General features: G+C 45.3%; 1 long non-coding RNA gene across 1 annotated transcript in view; it reads left to right on the top strand.

Moving 5' to 3' along the window:
• LOC121030845 (uncharacterized) overlaps window positions 1-23,318 on the top strand; it is a 139,137-nt gene extending 115,819 nt beyond the window's left edge. The window contains exon 6 of the long non-coding RNA XR_005790441.1: window positions 22,968-23,318. This is a non-coding gene — a long non-coding RNA (uncharacterized LOC121030845). The remainder of the gene's footprint in view (window positions 1-22,967) is intronic.
• The last annotated feature ends 273 nt before the right edge of the window (window positions 23,319-23,591 follow it).

Below are 23,591 nucleotides of genomic sequence, written 5' to 3'. Positions count from 1 at the left end.
TTCTGTAGCCCATAGGCGTTTGTTGGTGGGTTGAGAGGTCTTTCTTTATGCAGATGGGCTTTCTGGCTTTAAGTCTGCTGGAAGCTTTTATTTTCTAGATCTTGCCTGACAACCAGTGTTTCACTCACTGTGGGCCCCACACAGCTTCTCATAAAATATTTTGCTTCTAAGTGAGTTGTGAGTTGTGAAAATGGGACTCACAAAATGATGACAGAAATATTGCTTTTAAAACCCTCCATAAGGCTTCATGGTAACAAAATAGAATGTATGAGGGGGGAAAAACGTCTAGTTGGTGTTACAAAGGTGTACAGGAAATAGGACAGGGTTTCTTTTTATTTGAAGCCACTGAAAAAAATCATTTAAGGCCATAATATACTCATACAACCTCTTTTGTTAAAAATAATATTGAGATTGTACCAAAATAATTTCCCTAGAAATTACATAAGACACAGATAACATTAATTTCAGTGACTTATTACTAGATAAAAATGAGGAAGTACCTTCTATACACTGTTAAGAGGAAAATTAGAAGAACATTCTCCTTGTGAAATTTCAATGAAGGGCAAGTGACAAGAAGACATCCCGGATATTCAGAGCCTTGGAAACTATACTCCCTGTGTACTATTTCTGACTTCATTATTAAGGATGTGTTTTAGCAAAACACAAAAGCAAACCCAGTTGAGGAGGAAATCTGAGCTGTAACAAACAGGGAAGCTAGCCAAGCAGTGCAGTATAAAGAAAGTCCCCAGTGCAAACGTGGAGCAAACCCAGAAGGTCCACACAACACCGATAGACAGTCTGGTCTGGAGCCATGTCCTAGTGCTATGGCGAATAGGCATACTTTCTTCCAACAGTCAGAATCAGAAATGGCATATAGAACCTTTGAAAAAATATTACAGATTTTGCAAAGAAACCAAACATGGTGTGATCTGGGGCACGGTGGAGGAGAAAAGCCGTGTGACCTCGATGAGTGAAGAATTCCCCTGACAAGGACATGAGGTTAGGCGTAGGGCATGGCGTGTCTTTCCCTGCTGGCCAGTTACCCTGCTCAGCTCTGCAGTAAATACTCTTTATGTGGTTATGGCGCGACTGCCCTTCTTTACAGGTGTAGGGCCGAATGGAAATTACTAACCTTGACAACATAAAAGTAAGGGTATAACCAGCCCAAATTGGGAAACTTATGGGGAGGAGAGGTATAGGAACGTATGGGAAGGTAATTTCTTCATTTGACCTAATGAGAGTGAAGAGATACTATCGCGAAGTAGAGATTTAAGGGTACTATTTAGTTACGAAAGCACAAGTATAAAGGAACCACCTGCTAATAAGTACTCCCACCGACACTTACCGTGACATAAAATCTGTGATTTACTTCAGGTTACTATTGTCCTGAGGGGGCAAAAAAAAAAAAACCACAAAAACCATTCTATCCCCTCTTCAGATGTCTCTAATTCAAGACACCTCTGATTCCGAGAAGCTCCTCCTGATTACCCAGACACCCCAACTTTAGAAAATACTGTTGATCTCCTCTTGTGGCAAGCACAGCTGCTGAGCACATAAAACAGAGTACACAAACAATAATCATAGTCCTTCACGATCAAAATCCTGCTCTTGGCTGGTAAATCTCCAGCCCTGTCCCATCTGCAGGCATACTGTGGTCCAACTCGAAGCCATCCTTCAAAAAGCCCTTTCTGGCCAGTGCCTGATAGTCCCATTTGGAAAGGATGGTCTGACATTAATAGAAAGATCAGGGATTTATGTGGTCACACCGGGCTCATGTCCTGCTTCCATTGCTTATTTCTCTGAAACGTCACATTATTTAATCTGTCCAAACTTTAGATTCCCTGTGTGTAAAAGGGAGGTAGTGGCATCCACCTCACAGGTGGTATTGATGATTAACCGAAATAACATTCGAGACATTTAGTGAAGCGCTTGCCACATAGTGGGCTGCAATTTCCCTCCCCTTCCCTTCATAGATTAAATCTATTGTGTTGACTATGAAGTGTTCTTAATATATCTGATCTTCATTTCTTTCTATCTAAACACCTGTGAGCATCAGCAGAACTTTTATGAAGTGTTCTTTCATGTCTAAATTTCCACAATTCTGTGCCCGGGACCCTAATTGAACCCAGAGCCATCCTAGTCAAGCAGGGCCTGGGCTGGACCAGAAACTGGATTACTGCTGCCACCTGGTGGTTACAAGGGGGAAATTTGAGGCCGCGTTTCTTAGAAGCCTATGTGCTAAGGTCCGAAGGGCCATGGGCCGCCTGCCCTGCCCCCACTCCTACATTTTATGTTAGAGAGAACCTGGTGGAGGCAAGACGCCTCGATTTGTTTCTGACAGCAGTATGTGGAAAGGGAGATGCATACTGCTTTGTTTTCACCTTTTGGATTAGATCAAGGTCAAGAATGACATGGGCAAAAATGTAAAGTTGAATCTGAGGGTCTGACATTCTTTCCTATTTCTCTTCCTCATAGCATCTTTGATTTCCCTTGTCTTCATCGTATATATGCAATTTGTTCCTCGGATCAAAAGCTGTTCAGAAAAAACACTGATGAAATAATTCCCTCTAGGGTATAAGTGCTAATGAGGATTAATATTAACATGTAGTGTTTGCATTTTTACTCTTTTTTAATAGAGGAATTATATGTACATGATACAAATTCTAAGTTCTCCTCCGAAACCGCCGAATTCCATTCCAAGGGCACCTTTTTATCCATATCCTACCAGAGATTTTCTGCCCATGTACAAATATAACTTTTTATTATGTTTAGAAGGCAAATGCTATACAAGTTATTCTGCATCTAGCTCTTTTCACCTAATGTATCTTAAAGATTATGTCATGGTATTTGCACTTTTAACAGGAATTAAAACTCAACCCTCCTCGGGGCAAAAAGAACACACCTCCGTGGAAGTGGAGTGATCATCAAGCTGGGATAGAGGAGGTTTGTGGCAGTGAGTCTCGAACTTTAGTGAGGCTATGAGTCACCCGGGAAACTTACAAAATAGGTGGGGTCCATTTCTGATTCAATAGGCCTGGGGTGGGGCTGGGAATGACCTGTTTAATGAGGAGTGTGGTTGATCCTAATGCAGGCTCTATAACAACACTTTGAGACTCACTATTTAAAGGTAGAAGGTCTCAGCCCTGATTGCATATTAGAATCACCCGGGGAACCTCTAAAAATCATTACAGATTCTGATTAGCTTAGTCTGGGCTGGTTCCCAGATAAATCTTACACATGGCCCGCATTAACGCAGTGACTCTCAAATGCTTACTGGAATCATTAGGAAAGCATGAAGAAACACTGATGCCTGGGTCACAATCCTAAGAGGTGAGGTCGTTGGTCTAGGGTGTGGCTGGCCTACTGTATGCTTTTAGAGTTCCCCAGGTGATTCAGATGTACAGCCAGGGTTGAGAAAACCTGTTTTAAGAACGTGCGTACTGTAATTCCAGAGTCACGACAGGTGACGCTGACAGATCAAGGAATGCGCTTGTGTCCCGCACCACTATTTTGTATAGACATGGGAGAGCAGAAGTAAAGCTAGCATGTTACCCTTCTCTGTTTTCTTCTTTCTAATAAACAGTTTGCAATATTCACTAAATATTTGTTCAGTGGGAACACTTTCTGTCATTAGTATGGTAGAAGGACAGTATGACAGTTAACTGTCCATTTTTGACCTATAAGACCAATGAAAGGAGTTAAACATGAAGAGAGGGCTAATCCCCATCTCTAGCAAAACCAGATTTGGGCTGGTCATACTCCTGAAAGAGAGTTCCCCATGGTCTGGTCACAGGTATTTTCTTCATTCCTCTGGGCCATGACAATTGGATTGGCGGAACCATTGCTGAAACTTCTGTGATGAGACCCCATCACGCAGTTTCCATATTAAGCTCCATCAACTGCTTTCGACAAAGGCCAGCATAGAGCTGAGGATACAGCCAGTATTCTATTTCCAACTGCCAAAATAGGTTGATGGCTTTTTTAAAGTAAAGTATAATTGGCAAATACCTTTATATTAGTTTCAGGTATATAACATAATATTTGTATACACTGTGAAATGACAGGCTTACTTTTTTTAAACCACTCTTTCCAGTGACCTCTCTGGATGGCAAACAAATTACTTTTTTGTTTTTTAACTTGATTGGGCACAAGAACAAGGAGAGAGCTGTTAATATTTCTCCGGCTGTGCACTCTGGCAAGACACCAGCTTAAGCTGTTTAATTTACAGCAATATGGCTGCGGGCAAGTCAGCCTAATGATGGAAACTAAAGATTTAGAGTTAAATATTAAATTTATCTTAGTCTTTATTTCTTGCTGCTTCAACCAATAAAAAAAAAAAAAAAAAAAAAAAACGCCTCTGGGATATTCTAGTGTGAGCGTATCTAGCTTGTGGTGCCTTATGTACAGCCAGAAAGACATTGAACTCTAAATTACACTTGGAGCAGCCACAGCATTTGTTTCTTCTTTACTTTATGTTGGTGGTATAACCTCTACTAGTTGGGAACGTGATACACTTCACAGGTTCATGTCGAAAGTAGCTTGGCCTAGGTTTTCTGTTATGGGATAATAGACCCACGTCGACGCAGAAGACCTATGTCTTTCTCTTTGGGAAATTTTCTATCAACTGGGGCACTGGATAAGCCAACCAGTGAGGATGCAGAGGAAGGTGCTATGGTGAAGGCTTTTTCTAATTTGTGGCTCCTGCTATTTAAATCCAAGTTCATGGTTGATGAGTACGTGCCAGGGCTATAATCAAGGAAGGTGGATGGCCATTCACTTTTTTCTTACCCATTTACTGAAACAGCACAAACTAAATCCTGCCCTTGATGTTCTGGTGAAACAGCTATCCATGCATTGGATGCGTTGGAAGGCAGTGTTTTCTTCTCCACGCTTACCTTGGATTAAGTCCTCTTCTGCTCTGGGTCCTGGTGATCCCTCCTTTCCTCTGGAAGTCTCCTCTTGGCTTTTGGACCTCCTCAGTTCCAGCTCCTCTTCCTCATCTGGTTGATGTCCTCTCTTTTCTTCGCCGGTTCCCATCTCTTCACCTGACCCTTAAATGTGGACACTCGCAAGCTTCTGTCCTGTGCCTCTTCTGTTCTCAGTCCATCTTCTCCCAGGCCGTTCCTCCACTCCCGTAGTGTCCACTCCTGTCCATGTGTCAATGACTCTTGGCCCCACATCTCAGCTCCAGCCTTTCCTGAGGCCCACATCCTGTGGGTCTAACTCAGTCCACACCCCACAGCATTGCAAACTCAACCAAACCGATTGTACCACTTCGCTCCATATAACCAATTCCTTCTCTCTTTTTTTATTGAATAAATTTGACACGAGACATTGTGTAAGTTTAAATATACAGCACATTGCTTCGATGCATTTGTGTGTTTTAGTACGATTGCCGATGTCCAATTTCTTCCCGTGTCATCAGCTTCTCAATCTGGAAACTTCTCCCTGGCTCGTCACCCTCAATCCTGTAATGGCAGAAAGAGCTGTCGAGTCTTCTGCCTCCACTTCTTCTTTGTTTACATATCATTCCTCTCTTGGGCTATTCCTATAACTTCCTACCTGGTTCTCCTGAATTCCAGGATTTCCCCCTTCTGCTTTACATTATGCTTTTTAAATCTTTTGCTAAAATAAAATGTATTGCTAAAATCAGATCACACCAAATCAAATCCTTTGACTTACCACTGAACTCAGAATGAGGTATTGGATCGGGGCACCCGGGTAGCTCAGTCAGTTAAGTGTCCAACTCTTGACTTGGGCTCAGGTCATGCTCTCACGGCTGTGAGATCAAGCCCCACATCAGGCTCCACCCTGGATGCGGAAACTGCCTGAGACTCCCTCTGCCTCCCCCTCAGCCCCTCCCCCCACTAGGGCAAGCACATGCACGCTCTCTCTCTCCCTCTCTAAAAAACATAATAAGGTATTGGAGAACCTTCACAATGAGGTACAAAGTTACCAGCAATGGAGCTCAAACCCGATATTCTAGTATCCTTTTCTGCCCTTCTCCCATGCTCTTGTTGCGCCAAACTCTTTCCATTCCCTGAAACACCATTTTATGTTTCCATTAAAAAACACTTACCGAGCATCTGTTACATCACAAGCCCTGAGCTACTGCCAAGAACACAACAAGGTGCAATACCTTTGTCAACTGCCCTTAATCCTGGTTCTACTGTATGGTTTTAATCTAGCTGCAACCTGCTTTAAAAAAAAGTTTTTATAATATAGTAGTAAAATGTGGATAACTGGATCTGTTCAATCTACTGAACTGGTTGGGCACCGTGTGATTCGATGCCTCAGTGCTCTTGCACATGCTGTCCTGGTTTCCTGAAGTCCCCTTTACCTAGACTTACCCTCCACTCCTGGTCTTTCACTTCCACCCCCTTCCCATCTACCCGGTAGATTCCTGCATGGAGGAGAACTCGGGCAACGGGTTGCAACCGAGAAGGAGGGCTGTACATGCTGACCATTTACTGAGCCCTTATTACCCATCAGGTCCCTGTTAAGTGTCGTCCATGCTTTTTCTCACTGAACCCTCCCAACAACCCTCTCAGGTTTTCACTGTGCCCTCATTTTACAAATGAGGACATTGGGGCCTAGAGAAGTGAAATGACTTTCCCAGGAGCTCAGTGCCAACACTGACACTTCACGCCAACCCTACACTGCTCCCCACTCACAGCAGGTGACAGATAAGTAGAACACAAAATCATATTTGTGCTATGAATGCAACCATACAAAACATGCCTAAGAAAGAAGACCGGTAAGGGGCACCTGGGCGGCTCAGTCCGTTAAGCATCCGACATCAGCTCAGTTCACGATCTTGTGGTCCGTGAGTTCGAGCGCCATGTTGGGCTCTGTGCTGACAGCTCAGAGCCCGGAGCCTGCTTCGGATCCTGGGTCTCCCTCTGTCTCTGCCCCTCCCCCGCTCATGCTCTGTCTCTCTGTCAAAAATAAATAAACATTAAACAATAAAAAAAAAAAAGAAGACTGGTAAGAAATACCACAATGTTTGGGGTGGTGGTTGTGTTAAGGTGGTAGGGATATTGGGCACCTCACCCCCACCCCAACAGCTGAAATGTCAGCTGCTTGCCTTTCGAGAGTGTCCCATTTCCCTGACCCCCAAGAAAGGCCGTCCACTCTGTTCCTGGGGCATATTTTCAGACAGCTCTATGGCACTACTTGCTATGTGATTTTCCTGTTTGCCTTGTTTCACCTGATAGATTGAGCTCCCCAAGGAAAACAGACTATGTGTTTTCATATCTTTCAACCTCCAATGCCTTGCAGAGTCCCTGGAATATAAAAATTAAAAAAAAAATGCCTAGTGGGTATTTGATAAATGCATGAATGAACGGTCTCGGGTCTAGGCTTTATGAGCCCTAGGATATCTTTTGCAACTACTCAACTCCGGCTTGGTGATGCAAAGGCAGCCATAGAGCATACACAAATAAATAACCATGGGAGTGTTTCAATAACGCTTTCTTTATGGACAATAAAACTTGAACTTCATGTAATTTTCACATGTCAAGAGACATTATTATTCTTCGAGTTTTCCCCCCACCATGTATTGAAAACCGTAAAAACCCTTCTCGGGGTAGACTGGACAAAAACAGGAGGCGGCCAGATTCGCTCTGTGGACCGTGATTTGCCAACCTCTGCTCGGACTCCTCCACGTTACCCGTCATCGTTCTCAGCATGGGGACTGTCCCACTGTCCCACGTGTAGAGACGGTGGAGGAGAGGAGCTGTGGGGTGTGTGGGGCGCAGCTCACCACCCAGGCTGCGTAGCATGCCGGCAACGCAGCCGTGCGGTTCCACGGACACCAGAACTCAGGTCACTGCTGGAAACTCCCCACTCGAGGGCGTATAGCGACCTGGTAAATCTCCCAGAAAGTCACGTTTTTCTACTCATCAACAGAGTTACTAGTTAGCCTCCTAGGGAGAAAAACTGAAAGGTTTGCGAATAGCGTCGCTATTTAAAATCGGGAGCAGTGGGCAGACCGTGAGCAGTTACCTGGGAAATATGCGGACGTGTGCGTTCAGGAAGGCTGCAAGGCCCATCCGAGAGTCCGCATCCAAATGCGGCTTGTGCGCCAGATAGCTTTTGATCTGTTGCAAATAAAGGAATTTGAAATTCCCAAACAAAGCAGAACTCCAGAGGATTGTGCCAAGGTAATGGGATTATAGCACTGAAAACAGGTCAATGGAAAGACACCTGCATTTTGAAGTGACACAAATAGCTCAGAAGTGTGGGGCTGCTGCTTCTCTTAACCTAGAAGTGTTTCTGGAGCTTGGGAGAAGGCCACTCCTTACGTAAAACTTATCTCTCCTGTTAAAACAGGCTTTCCTTGCTACTTGAGTATCTCTCAGGGAGGTCACTAGGGGGATTTGCCAGACTTCAAAGCAGGGAAAAGAAAAAGCTTTGCAATAACACAGCCTGGCATCTATATAAATATGTCAACTACCCCGTATCTCCAGTATTAATCTCACACTCAGTGGGGTTCTGAAAAGTTGAAGAAAGTGAATGCTAACGTTTTAGGAGAGTTTAATAAATGGTCGGCCAGCAACAGCTTGCGACTACCAGCTGTGTGGCGGGACGGGCCTTCTAACTTCGTTCTTCCATGTATTCATTTGTAACATGAGCTGTATCAGACCGCGAGGCTCTTTTCTGCTCTATGATTTCAGGATTATAATATATATTCCTATACTTGTGGAACCTGAGTTTCACTAGAACTTACCAACATTTGGGTAGAAAAGGCACACAACCCTCTCTATGTGGTATGCTGGCCAACAACCCTTAGCCTGGCATTGAGCGAGAGGACAATCACACAAATTCCAATGGTGAGATAGTCTACAAAACCACTGATCTTCCACTGCTTGGAAGACAAAATTTTACATTTTAAAAAATAAGTCACAAGGACTATTCCAGATTAAAAGAGACCAAAGAGACATGGTAAGATGAAGTAATGTGACTAGAGACCATACATTAGTTAAGATATATACAGTACATAATACAATTGTGTGTATATGTATATATATATATATATATACACATATATATGTATATATGTATTACATAGTACATAATAATGATATTGTGGTTGTATAAGAGAATGTCCTTGTTAGAAAATACAAGCTGAAATATTCAGGGGTAAACTGTCATGGGGTCTATAACCTACTTTCAAATGGTTCAGGAAAAAAGTGTGTGAGTGTGTGTGTGTGTGTGTGTGTGTGTGTGTGTGTGTAGAGAGAGAGACAGACAGAGAGACAGAGACAGAGAAGATACAGCAAATGTGGCAAGAGGCCAGCAACTTGTGTGTCTGGAGGAAGGGTATAAAAGCTTTTGTTGTACTATTCTGTCCACTTTTCTAGGGGGCTGAAATTTTCCAAAACTGAAAGTTGGGGGGAAAAACATGAATGAGTCAGACTTCCTGTCACTGCAGGTGCCCTGGAGAAAGAGAAGAACCAAGGAAAGAGGAGCCCGGGGCTGAGGAAAAGTAGGGTTTTCTTTGTTGGACGTTGAGGACTTGGACATATATAAACCACATAAAGGGGAAAATGAGATACTGGAGGCCGGGCTAGACAGATAAGAAAGTCAGACAAAGATGCTCCTAGGTCCCACTATTCTTAGAGAAGGGACTAGAAAGAGGGCTCCCTCTTAACAGTGGAAGACAAGTCACATTTCCAGAGCTGACCAAAACAATTACCCACGGGGCAAAGGACTTGTCCCAAATGTATAGGGAAAATCTGGACAAATCTGATCAGGAAAGCCCAGAAGGGTCATTGTGGCGCATTTGATGCACCATTAGATTTGTCTTGAGATGACCGAGTTACTGAGAGAGGGGATTTCGGGGAACACAGGTGGGCAGGATGCTGAGAGAAAACAAAAGGACAGGATAGAAATAAGTGGAGTCCAGGCCTGCTTAATTGGTAGCCCAATGGGGATCCCAACCAGATGGCATTTCCAGCTCAGGCCAGGGAGACAGGATTGAGTGGAGCAATGGATGCTTCCAGCAGACACAATGGGCCTTGGTTTTATGTCTGTCACCATCGGAGCTTCCCAAGATGAACCACAGAGGAGTATGTTAGATGCAAAGTCTGAATGTAAAAACATGGGAGCCGTGATTCTCACATGTTAATGAACTTCGGGATCACCAGGAGGGCTTGTTCAAACCCGGATGGCCGTGTCCCACCCAAGAGTTTCTGATTCACTAGGTGTGGGGGGGGGAGGGGGGATTTGCATACTCACCAAACGCCCAAATGATGCTGACGCATCTGGTCCTGGGCCCACACTGTGAGAACTACTGACATAGCAGAGAGGAAACGAAAGAAAGGTCTTATCCAGAAAGCTGTGGAGCCCTGAACAACACGGTGAAAGGACAAAGTTAGCAGCCTTTTCTTAAGCTGCCTTAAAAACAGATTAAACTATTAAAAGCTTGGCTGAGTCTCCAAAAAAGTCACAGGGAAACAATGGAGGATATTGCCTTGCTGCAGAAGGAGAAAGAACCATGACTGGAGGGGTGGAACTGAAGGGTGAGGAGGGTGGGGAGGGGAGCAGCCAGCTGACGTGCTCCTTCCCTTCTCAGCAAGCCCCTAGAGCCACGGTTCAGGAATCTGCTGAGGGCAGCTCTCCAACACAAACCAGCAGGGAAAGAGGATTCATGGCCTGAGCTATGCTTGCCTCCCTCAGCCAATGAGGCCAACCCCCTGAGGCCACACGGCCTGTTTCCTAAGGCCTTTCCTGACTCCTGTGCCAGGTAAAAACCAGCTCAGCGGCAGGTAAGTAAACTCAAACCTCCCTGGCTTCTCACACCATTTTTATTATAATAAGAACAAGCATTTATTACACGTTCGCTAAGTGCAGAACCCTCATCATGGCCCCATGAACTACGTGATTACACGTCTATTACAGATGAGATATCTGACCCTTGGACAGGTTGACCATCTTGCCCAAGGTCCCACAGCAAGTAAGAATTGAGATAATCAGTGCTTCCTTGCTTCTCCTCCTGGGGAGAGGAAGTTCCACCGAAGAGACAGAAGGTGTGGGGGCATGAGCCAGAAGAAAGGAGAAGAAATGAGGAATGGGGAAAAAAAAAAACGACAGATGCCCACCGCAAAAGGAAAGCTTGGACATTCATGAACACCTAGCTGCTCCTTCTGGAATCATTGTGTGAGAAAATCTTACATCCATGCACTGACCTATTTTCATCTTGGTCTTCTGTGTTAGAAATCCCTCACTATGTAAAGCAAATAATGCAGAATGCCAGAATCTCATGCTCTTAAACCAGCAAGAGTGTGTCTTCAGTTCAGGCCTGTTTTCTGTACTCAGTGCCGACAGCTGGACTATCACCAGCTGGTGACACCGTGAAGGGAAGACCAGGGAGCATCTGGAAGATACTGAGGGGCTGAGAGGTGTGGCTTAGTTGGGGAGGGAGGCAGGCATCACAAACATGAAAACAAGCCTGCAGCACTGACTTAGAGAGCTTTGATCTGTTTGTGAAGCTGGTAAAAACGGCTCCACAGGAACCAAAGCCAAATCCAATATTGTAAAGAGACATTTACTGGAGAGCAACTTCCCTCCTAGTTACATATTTGCATGTGGTGTAAAACTGCTAAACATCTGAAGAAGGGAAACGCTGGGAATCTTACGACTTAACTAGAAGCCACACTAATGCCTTCAGCCAAGATGAAGACAGAAACAATGCCTGCAGCCTCTACACCGTCACCCAGGGTTGCCATGGGGAGAACTTGCTTATTTTTTCTTCTCTAGACCCTTGATCATCATGAGCAAAACCAGAAACATATGTCTACGGCAATTCTGGAAGGAAAATTCACTTCTCTCGTGCTGTTTCTGATAATAAAAAAATCAAGCAGAAATGAATTCCAGCTTTTTTACAATTCAATAACACTTAATCTTGAATTCTTACCTTCTAAATTATTGGTTGCATCTCAGGGCGCTTAGTTTTTGGGCAAATAATGGCAAAGGGGCGAATGACTGAAAAGAGCTAAGTATTGATTGAGCTAAGAAACTACTAAGGGCATCTAAGCATTTAGGAGGGGATCTTTTAATTCTCATGGATGGTACTTTTCAAAAAATAAATAAATAGTATGAAAAGACGTTTCATCTGTCATGCTGAGTTTCAGGGATATCATGTGATCTCAAGAGAACCAGGAAGAAACTCCTAGCTGCTAGAGTTCAATGAAAAGCGATAGGTAATCAGATCCAAATGGGGAAACGGAAATTTGATATTTTCTGTTCTATTTCAGTACCATCTGCTATATTTAGTTTCATGGTTGGAATCCATGTGATGAATCTGTATAGTTTTGTTCTCAGTAATTTCTCTTTAGTCTATCAGTGGATCACATGCCATGACAGGTGGAAGCAAGTGGTAAGCTCCAAATTGCTGCAGAAATGGCATCCAGCCTACCAGGGAAGCAGGCAGAAGGAGAGGGTCATACAGAGGAGGCCCTAGGCACGCCTGGGTGGCTCAGCTGGTTAAACACCCTACTCTTGATTTCCACTCAGGTCATGATCTCATGGTTCATGAGTTCCAGCCCCACATTAGGCTCTGCACGGTCAGCACAGAGCCTGCTTGGGATTCTCTCTCTCTCCCTCTCTCTCTGCCCCTCCCCCTCTTGTGCTCACTCTTTCTCCCAAAGTAAGGAAATAAACATTTAAAAAGAAAGCAGAGAAGGGGCGCCTGGGTGGCGCAGTCGGTTAAGCGTCCGACTTCAGCCAGGTCACGATCTCGCGGTCCGGGAGTTCGAGCCCCGCGTCGGGCTCTGGGCTGACGGCTCGGAGCCTGGAGCCTGTTTCCGATTCTGTGTCTCCCTCTCTCTCTGCCCCTCCCCCGTTCATGCTCTGTCTCTCTCTGTCCCAAAAATAAATAAAAACGTAGAAAAAAAATTAAAAAAAAAAAAAAAAAGAAAGCAGAGGACCTGAAATCATATTAAGAAGGAGCACAATCCATTAGAGACTGGTGCTTTTTTTAAATACTCTGTTTAATGTTGCAGGACAAAGGCAGGCAGACTGAGCTGCACATGGTTCTTTTTGTTGTTGTTGTTTTCAACATTTATTTATTTTTGAGAGACTAAGCTTGAGCGGGGAAGAGGCAGAGAGAGAGAGGGAGACACAGAATCCCAAGCAGACTCCAAGTTCAGAGCCATCAGCACAGAATCTGACGCGGGGCTCAAACTCACAAACCGCGAGATCGTGACCTGAGCCGAAGTCTATGCTCAACCGCCTGAGTCACCCAGGTGTCCCCAGCCGCCTATGGTTCTTAAAGCCATTAGTTAACTCACCACGTTCAAACCTTCTCATTCAGTGAGATTAGAGATTGCTGCTGGAATTCGCATAGGAATTCCAGAGGGGAGGGATCTCCTATTCCCCAGGAAAGCCAGGCCCCTACGGATCCCCAAGAAGCGGCAGATATGGTGCAGGATGCATGAGCTGGGGAGGAGGAAATGAGCACTCCAGCAAGGCGTTGCAGGCTTTCGTGAGCAGCCCGTCCTCTAATGTCTACGTGGCCATGTGAGCCGGCGGCCTGTCAGTGAGAAGGGAGGATAACTTAAGTGAGGTGATATTAGGAAGCCTGTTGGACAGCAGAGTCACACTTGTTTACTGGTCAGCATTATGGGTAAAAAAGGCAGATAGTTTTCATCACAGTCTCCCTCCTGAATTAAACAAGATTGTCCTCTACCCCCCATCTAGGCAATGCAAACACATCCTTTTGCTTTATAGGCAAAATGATGCAGTTTGGTGTAACTACTCTCGCTCCTGATGGGCGAGGAGGTGAACCTCTCTTTACAGAGAAAGGACATCCCAGTGCTGAAGGCCACCCTTGAGTTCAGAGCCTCTATCTGGGCTCATGTCTCACGAGGTCAACTTAAAACACGGCTTCTGCCCGGGCTCCTTGCTGCCACGTCTTTTTCGTTTGTTATTCAGCCCCGAGGTGGATATCATGTGTTCTGCTTTTCAGGCCCACGTAGATCTGTGCTGAGCAGCCCTTCACACACGGGAGGGTTCATTGTGTATCAGGAACATAGCACTGGTGAACCTGTTGGTTCAAGCCCAACTTGCAAATCTCCTCAAGAGACTAGAGCTGACATTGTCGACAAGTCTGAGTCTTGTATTTGTCTACTTCACGGGATGCTTTAGTCTCTATTAACTCTCCCTTTGGTCTTTATGCCACATTACCTTTGAGGGTTTCAAAGTACTGGCATAATTAATATTTAGTACCTGAGAAACTAATGTGTGTTTAATCATGTTTATGGAGCATCTATAATGTACCAGGTAGAAACATGGACCTTACATACAAGGAATCCATAGCAGGGAAATGATGACAAAAAATACCATAGCGTTTAAGTGTCATAGCAGAGAACGGGAGACATGGACTGTGTGGCATTGTTCCAGGTCTTTGTGATAAGGCGGATATAAGAATCCTCATCTCTTAGGTTTATTGAGAGCATAAACGCAGGTTGCATACATAGAACCTGGCATCGAACTAGCATGTATTTAATAGGATATTGTGTTTGTCTCATTACTTCCACCACCTGTCCCACCCCCATTCCCCTGGCAGAATTATGAGTGCTTGTCGCACACCCAGATGGGATTAAATCCTCCAGATCCCCAAAAGAATTGTCTGGTCTTCCCACCCTGGGTGCCGGAATGGGTAGTACCATTGTCAACAGGAGTCCACTTGGATGTAAGCATTTGATTCGAGGAGGTACCATGAAATACAAATTATTGAACCCACAGCGTGTTCAGATAGCTAATGTACAACCAAATGCACCTATTACAAACAGCACAGCATAGAGCACTATTATTGCATCCAATTTCATTTTCCTTTCACCAAAAATAGCATGACTAAGGAAACTGTCCCTACTCTGATCTGGCCCAGGCTTCCTTGTTCTTTCATCACCAGGGTCCACAGATCCTCTTCTGTGTACCTGCCTCTGCTGCTTTAAACCCTGGCCAGAGGGCCCTGCCTTGGAGTGGGCAGTTGAGAAAAGCCCACCTTGCCTTCCCCATGGGACACATCTGGAGCCCACGCCCCCTTCTAGGTCACTCTGTGAGTACCCAGCTCCCTGGAATTCTCTGTTCAGTTAGCCCTGAGCCCACTCCAAGATGCACATGCATCTTCCCTGGGCTGTCCTCTCAAAGGTGGGAAATTGCTCATGGTACGTGCAGCCCTAATGCCAGCGGGGTGGTCAAGGTCAAGGGGTGACTATCGGCAGGAGGTCTGGCTGGAGCTTAGATGCACAAGCCGGCCATGTGTGTACAGGAGGGCCCTTGCCGTGTGAGATAGAGCCTGGCCGATCAGAAAAGAGGGCAGGTGATAGGCCTGAAGAACATGAAGAGTCTAGATTTGCTCCTGACCTTCCCCGTCTTTAGGAAATTGCGTTTGTCAAGGTAGGGAGAAGTAGGGAGCTACAACATATTTTCCTTACAAATTCATAAACCTGATTAATAACTTTTAAATATGCAGACATATAGTGTATGGGTCTCTTGTACTCTTGCCCTGGACCTACAAATGTTAAGAGCAAGTCCGCTGTTTGGGCCCCTTACCAGTGTGTACCTCGTGATCCTTTCCTTATCTCAGAACTCTCTTTACTAACTGCAGACTATTCTCTGTGTCTGCAGCTGCTCACAGTTCAGAGTTTATATATAGTCTTTACCAACTGCTTTCGCTTTCCTCTAATAAACATCTGCTGTTATCACTTAGTATGGCTTTTTATATCTTCAGGGGTGTAGAGCTTAGATTTTAGTCTCTTTCTCGGTCCTTCTCATTTCCTACTCAGTCTTTTTAGTGGGAAATGCAGCTTCCAAATTGAGTCTGAGTCTCCAGAGTCATGGAAGCATGTTCTGGGTATGACTATCAAATGTCCCTGTTGGCTGAGACAGGCTGGGCTTTAATTTTTTTTTTTTTCCAACGTTTATTTATTTTGGGGACAGAGAGAGACAGAGTATGAACGGGGGAGGGGCAGAGAGAGAGGGAGACACAGAATCGGAAACAGGCTCCAGGCTCTGAGCCATCAGCCCAGAGCCCGACGCGGGGCTCGAACTCCCGGACCGCGAGATCGTGACCTGGCTGAAGTCGGGCGCTTAACCGACTGCGCCACCCAGGCGCCCCAGGCTGGGCTTTAAAGTTAAATCGCTTCACATCTATCTCAGGCCTTCAACACCCCCCCTCCCCCCACCACACACACACAGTGCTGTGAGATGGCAGAGGGGGGGCCCTGTCCACCTGTGCTTAGGGTGGAGAATATAAGCTGAGAATTACAGGAATTTCTGTCTACGGTAGGGAATGTTAAGATTATACCCCAAATTTATGATGTACTATGTAAATTACCAGCACAAAAGCAAAACAAAAGTCCGGGCACATATTTGCAGTAGGGAACCCCCACCTCTAGCCAGAGATTGGAATCCATGGTACAGAGTTGAAAGCCCTGAGTGCTGATCCCTACAGGGCAGACAGAGTGGGGGTACACTAATCAATAAAGCACTGAAAAATGAGAGAAGATTTGGTCCTGGAAGCATTCCTAGGCCTATGCCATACTTGCGGTGATAAAAATGATTCGCTAGGAGATGAAGTTAGAAGACAATTGCGGAGCGAGGGCTATTGTGGCATTCGCAAGTGCTGCAGCCCCCAGTTCCTGCATAACCCAGAAAGATGATAGTGGTTTCCAAATTTGTATGCAAATTTTTTCTTCTGTGCAAGTGTCTAAAAGCAAAATTGGTCCATTGAGCTAGTCACTAAACAGGGCACTTCAGTGTGCTCCAGTTCTGACATCTAATCAGCAACACAGCTGCATTTAAATACTGAAGACTTAAAGGATTTTGGTTTCTGAAGCAAGGGATTTTCTAGAGAATCTTGCCTATAAGGTCCTTGACTTGTGCAGTCAAATGCTGCCGACTGTGATCTGCAGGAAGTATATCTGTTTTTCTCCTGTGTATATGGTTGGAATCTTTCATTGTAATTAGCATTTGCTACTGAAAAGCTCGTTTCTCAATTTGGCTGTGCACTTGGTAGAAACCAAATCTGCAAGGACTCAGCACGCAGTACCCGCGCCCCCCCCCCACCCTCCGCAGCTGACCCCGGCACTAAGCAAAGCACTGTGTGGCACGAGGCATGGTGGCCCTCAAACCAAGTCAGGAGGTTCTGCTCAAACACTCCCAAGGCTAGAGCTCAGACCAAGATTTTGCTTTATCTGTGATCTCTCTCTTCTCTGAATAGCAAGAATCTAACAGAGCAGAAACCAAAACTTAAAATGATGCTAAAATAAAAATGCTTCGAGGCTACTGCAGTGGAGATTATGCAAAAAAAAAAAAAAAATCATTGGGATATGCCATCAGCTTCCATTAAATAAGCCTAGAATAAAGAGCCGGGAGATAAAAAATTAAAAAACCATTTTTTAAAAGAAGAAAAGGGGGGAAAAAAAGGAAATGGCACACTGAGACCTTGCTTTTGGTGCCCCCTGCCAAAGCGCTGGTAATTATGCTTGTTGGAATATTTAGCATAATTAGTCTTCAGCTGCCCATTTCAGTTTTGCTCAAGATATAAATGTCAAGTCAAAGCTATTAAAAACCACGTTCTTGAGAAACATAGTCGGAAGGAGAATTGCCCAGGTAGCAAACGCACTGCCGGAAATCACAAATGTCACTGAGTATTTGCATTGTTCTGCTGGCTAGATGCACTAATTACTATAATTCTTTTATAGCATATAAACTCTGAACTGCCTGATAGCCACATAAAATTAATTTTTATGTTAATTAGCCTCTCGTTCGAGTGAAAGCTAACCAAAGCCACACACTCTGCCCTGCCGGTCCGCTGTACGCGTTCTCCCCTCTCAGAAAATTGGCCTGTGTGCCTTCGGTCAGTGTTTCCTATTAAGTGGCGGGGCTCCTCTTGGCCCCGAGCTACCGTAAACCAGGCATATGATTTACTGTCCATCATCTCAGACAAAAATAGATCTTTTTTTCCACAGGCAGCATAGTATCACTGGCTAGAGTCAACAGAAAACACCGTCTGGTGTCACCAGCTGAGCAGAAGGCCCTCGTGCTGTTTTGCATTTATCACGGGCACTTCCTTCAGGGAAGATGAGACATTCCCACGGGTGACAGAGAGGCGCATTTCTGCCCCTTCGGAGAGGAGGCTGTGGTCGCCTCAGCAGCTTCCTGAGGGACTTGTATCTGAGCCCGGAGCTGGGGATGGAGACCAGAGCTCCATGAAGTGAGCAGCCTGGGGAAAGGACCCCCATCGCAGGCAGTGACAGGAAGACGCTCTCCAGGAGCAGGATGTGCACCAGGGGCAGAGCCCTGGAATTTATAGACTCACCGAGACTTGAAGGACCTTTCCCCTCCTTGTTTTACAGGTGAGGAAAAGAGATAAAGGAGGGCATGAGACTTCCAAGATCACCCACTGAGCTGATGGCAAAGTTGATGTGCTGCAGGCATAGGACTTTTTTTTTTTTTTTTTAATCACATCCCAGCGCACCAAAGAAGAGGGGATAAAGTCTGCTCTGGCCAGGCTGACAATCAAGTAAACATGCCTTTTGTTTTTTGTTTTTTGTTTTTTAAGAGTAATGTTTTGAGGGGCCCCTGGGTGGCTCAGTCAGTTAAGCATCTGACTTTGGCTCAGGTCATGATCTCTAGGTTCGTGAGTTTGAGCCCCACATCGGGTGAGCCCTGCTTCTCTCTCTCTCAAAAAAAAATGAGTAATATTTTAAAAAATATTTGCGGAATAGGGTGCAAATGTGAGCATGAAGACACATGGCTCTGTAAGTGGGGGAGAGGACATGAGGCTAGGCAGGCCAGATGAGAAATCTGGCACATTTTTCAAACAGCGCTCAACTCTTTGGTTGTCTAATAATTTCTCCCAGTTCTTTGCAAGATTAAGTTCTACAAGCCTTGCTTAACACGCAGAAATCTGCCCATCTTCAGGCTCAGAACACAGAAGACATGTGTTTTCTAGAATTGCCAAGGCGCGCTGCCCAAGCTCTGTAAGTGGGGCCCAGGGTCCTTGTCTGGTCACAAACCAATTAAGTTAAGTGCTACTGAAATTGCTTTTTATCATGTAGATAAGAAGCAGTTCACACGTGAGATGCAAGCCTTGACACATAAAAGCTTATTCATAAGCCTGGGCCTAGTGACTTAATAGTCACACTAAGACCCATATAACATATTTGTGAGATGGAAATGAGCTGTCAAAGAACGAGAGGGCTCTGGGGATCACAGATATTAGAAGTGTGTAACAGCTCCTCTGTCTCCGTAAAATTGCCGACAATCACCAGTGGCAGCTCTCTGATAATCCCGCTGACGGCTACGTCTGCTGACATCAGAGGAACTGAGGCCAGTCTGAATGGCTGGGCTGGTGGAAGAGTGCTGGGTGGCATCCCATGGCGAGGTCCAGCCTTACCAGATTGCCTCCAGGCAGGAGCGCCCAGCTGACCGTTGCTTATTTCCGTCTAAACATCTCCATTTCCTTTGAGGAACCACTCTCCACAACCCGCGCCCACGTAGGGAGCAATTCTGGTGTGTTCCTTCCGTGTAGCAGGGGGCCATGGTTCCCCTGACCATACAGATGGGTCAACATTCCTTCCTCCAACAAGTATGCACTGAATGCATCTTGGCACTGGGGCTTCTGCGGTGAGCGAGGCACCAAGCTCTCTGCCTACGTGGAGCTCATACTCTGCTGGAACGAGCAGGCACTGAGCCCCCAGACCAACGAGTAAACCATATCATTTCTCTTTTTAGAAATAATGTTCATTTATTTTTGAGCAAGAGAGAGCGGGTGGGGCAGAGAGAGAGAGGGCAGAGGGTCTGAAGCAGGCTCTGCGCTGACCGCACAGAGCCCGACGAGGGGCTCGAACTCAGAACCGTGAGATCGTGACCTGAGCCGAAGTCGGAGGCTTAAACGACCGAGTCACCCAGGCGCCCCGTAAATAATATCATTTCTACAGTGAGGAGTGTCAGGAAGAATATAAAGCGGGGTGGCAAATGGAGACTGCCTAGCGGACTCAAAAAGAAGTGTCAATGGAGCAGAGACCTGAATCGTGTGAAAGAACCAGGTGTGGGACTACCTGGGAGAGAACACGTGACCTGTGATGAGCCCCAGCCAAACATTTCCCCAGTCACGGCGACTGGTCCAGAATGGGCTATGTGATGCACCTCAGGCCAATCAGGAATGTTTTCTGTGAGGCCAAAGAGAGGGTCTTTGCCTTTTGAGTTTCAGAGAGGTTGCCAAAACTCCCCATCTCTGTACGATGGGAAAAGGTCATCCACGGTCAGAGAGAACGAAGCCAAGAAAGGCGAGTCCTGGCTGCCATCACCCCTGAAGCCAGACCCACCCTGTACCCCTCAGATCGTCCTTCTAGTAAGGACTTTCTTTTCCATCTGTGAGAAATGTGCTTAGCTGTGGCTACTGTGTACAGGCTCCAGCCACCAGCTCTCCTAGGGGCCACCCAGCCTTCAGACTGAGATCACACTTTTCTCCGATGGCCCTAGTCAATGACGAACAAGGTGGTGATAGCCACGATCACATTCTCCCTGAGCATCCCAAGGCACAAGGACCTAGCCCAGAAGTCCCCAAGCTTTCTCACTTCGTGGCATCCTTAATGTCTCAGTAATTTTTTGATGGCCCTCCGTAAGCCAAAAGAGATTACCTTCCAGTTCCTTTTATTAAACAGTTAGGTCCAAACAAGGTGACAGACGTAGTTTGTGGAACGTCTGCCAAACGTGTCACCGTGTTTCCCAGGGAATTTTAAAATACCCTGCCGTGCGGTGGAGAATCTGAGTGCGCAGTTCAGAGCTGCAGGCGTAACTATTGCAATCCAATGCAGGGCTTGTCCAAGGCAGTTGGTGCTCCAGAACTCCTGGAGGGGCCGGCAGATACTTTGTCAGAGCCACTCTGGGGACCGCACGCTTCCCCGGTGTCCAAGCTGTCTTCCTCCCTTTTCCTTTCACAGACGTTACTACCCAGTAAAATCTTTGCATCTCTAACTCCATCCCCGCATCTCTTTCTGGGAGAGACCAACCTGCAACATATCTCTTGACTACCTGGGACAATGTAAGGGAACCTCATGAAATCCATCCCTGAGGTCACATCTAATGAGCATATTCCAAAAACGTAGAACTGATAAACTTACCAGATCAGATCCCCTTTCAGTGTCAACCCATTATGGCTGTTCTATTCATCTTTGCGTCAGCAGCCCCCAGCATGCTATTGGTCACAGAGAAAGTACTCAATAATTGTTGATCGTATATTTGATGAGTGAATAAATCATGTATAAAAATATACACAACATCTGTCAGCATTTTAATCAAAGTCTTGAATAAAAGACAGCCACAATGTGTTCCATGGTTTTCTTCTGGAATTCACTTGAATCTTCAAAAAGTTCTACCTATCACTTACATATTCCTCTCCCAAACTATATTATAAATTAGTGGCGAGATTTCTGGCAGAAAATAAGTATTTGGGGAGAAGCTATTTCCCTACCAGGTGAATGCATCATTGACACTGAATGCAGTTGATTTCATCTGTAAGATTAATAAGTAGATTGGATTTTCTTAATGTGTGAGAAACCCAAGTGAATTTCAAAACCCAATCATTAGTGAACGAAACCAAGCTTGAAAACACAACTAGACAAGAAGTTATGTCTGTGCTCTATAGTATCTGTCCCTAGGCATTTTATTGCCATATTTAATACACATTACAATAAAGACTTAAAAAGTCTAAGACAAAGAACACCTAATGAAGGCAAGCCCAACTCAGAACAGGGTTTCCAAAGACAGAGGTGTTTAATTCCGTTTGCTGGAGACCTAAATCTACAATAAAGCTCTTGAAACATTTCCCCAAATGTGCTGCATCGTATAAACTTGGATTTCTCTCAACCAGATGAGAAATGAGGAGGCGAACCGTTTGATGTGGGTTTCCATACCTACCTTCCTGGCACTCCCCTTTATCATCTAGAAGCACCATGCATCCTCTAATGGAAAGAGTCCTTGTCATAAGTCAGCCCAGACTGCACTTCCATTAGTGCTAAATGCTCTTTTAAAGTGAAAAGAAATACAGGAGACTCAGCCCTATATTTCCCCTCTCTGCAGAGCCTTCCCGGAAGGCAGCAGGGGGGAGCTACCCGGACCATCATGGCCTTATTTACCGCTCCAGTCATTTTTCACACTCTTCCAGAAGCAACTCTGCTTTCCAGCTCAGGTGTATCAGCAGATGCCCTGGGATTTCGCACCTGCTGTGACGGAAGACACAAGCACAAGTTAATTAAGTCTATTGTTCAAACAATTTGTTTCTCACTGAGGTTGACTCACTTGCAACTACTTCAGCCCAATTTTATTTCCAGAGGCAGACTGCCACCTTCACTCTGGTGTGAGGACCGCCTTCTTTAGAAATTCATTTTATTTCAGAGACTTCCAGGTCACTGGCGGAGTAACGCTTGAAAAAAAAAAAATCTATTGCTAATGGATGACAAGCTGTTTAAAAAAAAAAAAAAAGGATGTGGTACTGGTATTTTTTTTCAACGCCGTAAAATTTTTCAGAGTAACATCACGAAGGGGAAACTGGAATAAGTTGAACGTTGAAGATTTAGTACTGTGCAGCACTCTTATTCAAAGTCAAGACTGAAAACTGCTTTTGAAAGGCTTTCATAGTCTCCCTGGCAGAATGAAGCATGGAAAATGAATGGAAGGTTTAGTCCAAGGAGAAAAATGTAGGCAAGAGACATGGGGGCTGGGGCGGAGGGTGGGGGGTTAAAGCTTGTTGCTTTGTTTTTATACAACGGGATCAAAGGACATCACCCACATTGATTGCTTCTGGTTTTACTTTGTATCCTTATTGTGCTTCCATTCATCCTCTCTACCTGATGTTCTGGATACTCTTTTTGTCCTCATTCCTCTCTTGTCACATGCTGAATCATTTCTGCCCGGGATCACCTGTCCCCACCCCCTCTCTCTCTCATTAGATCCTGTGCGCAGTGCAGCCGACATGGCTGGCCGCCACCCATTGTCTTCCGAAAGGTAGAGATGTTCCTGGGAAGGAGCTACCTGGCCAGAGACTACAATTCCCAGCCCCCCTTGCAGCAAGTTGAAGCCAAGTGGCTGAGTTCTTCCAAATGGGCCATGAGAAGAGGGATGCACTCTACTTCCAGATGTGGTGCATTACACCTTCTGCACTCTCATCTTCCGCCTCAGTTGGCTGGCTGTTGATGCCCTGGGCCCCTCAATGACTCCTGCCTTTATCCTCCTTTCTCCCACCATTGGCCTCTCTGTAAGCAAGAAATAAAAGTATTTTGTGTGGTGCCATTGTGAACGTGGGGATTAGTAGCTAGTCTTAACTAACGCATGAGAACGATCAAAATAACCAAAGCCTAGTACTATAATTATTCCAGCCACAAATATTTATTGAGCCATTGCTACATACCAAGCTCTGCGCTAAATCTGGGGGCTAGAAGATAAAGAACACAGATATAATAATCCTCACAGAGCTTACACGGAAGCCACTTAATTTTCAAATCATATTGTCTTCCTAATAGCATTTGTGCCATTGAACTTGACCTGAAAACTCTGAATCAGGAGAGCCATTTATC

This window comes from Herpailurus yagouaroundi, unplaced genomic scaffold (genome assembly GCF_014898765.1).
Source record: "Herpailurus yagouaroundi ecotype Mexico unplaced genomic scaffold, PumYag 140, whole genome shotgun sequence".
Classification (NCBI taxonomy): Eukaryota; Metazoa; Chordata; class Mammalia; order Carnivora; family Felidae; genus Herpailurus; species Herpailurus yagouaroundi.
This window is presented reverse-complemented; position numbering and strand designations above follow the sequence as displayed.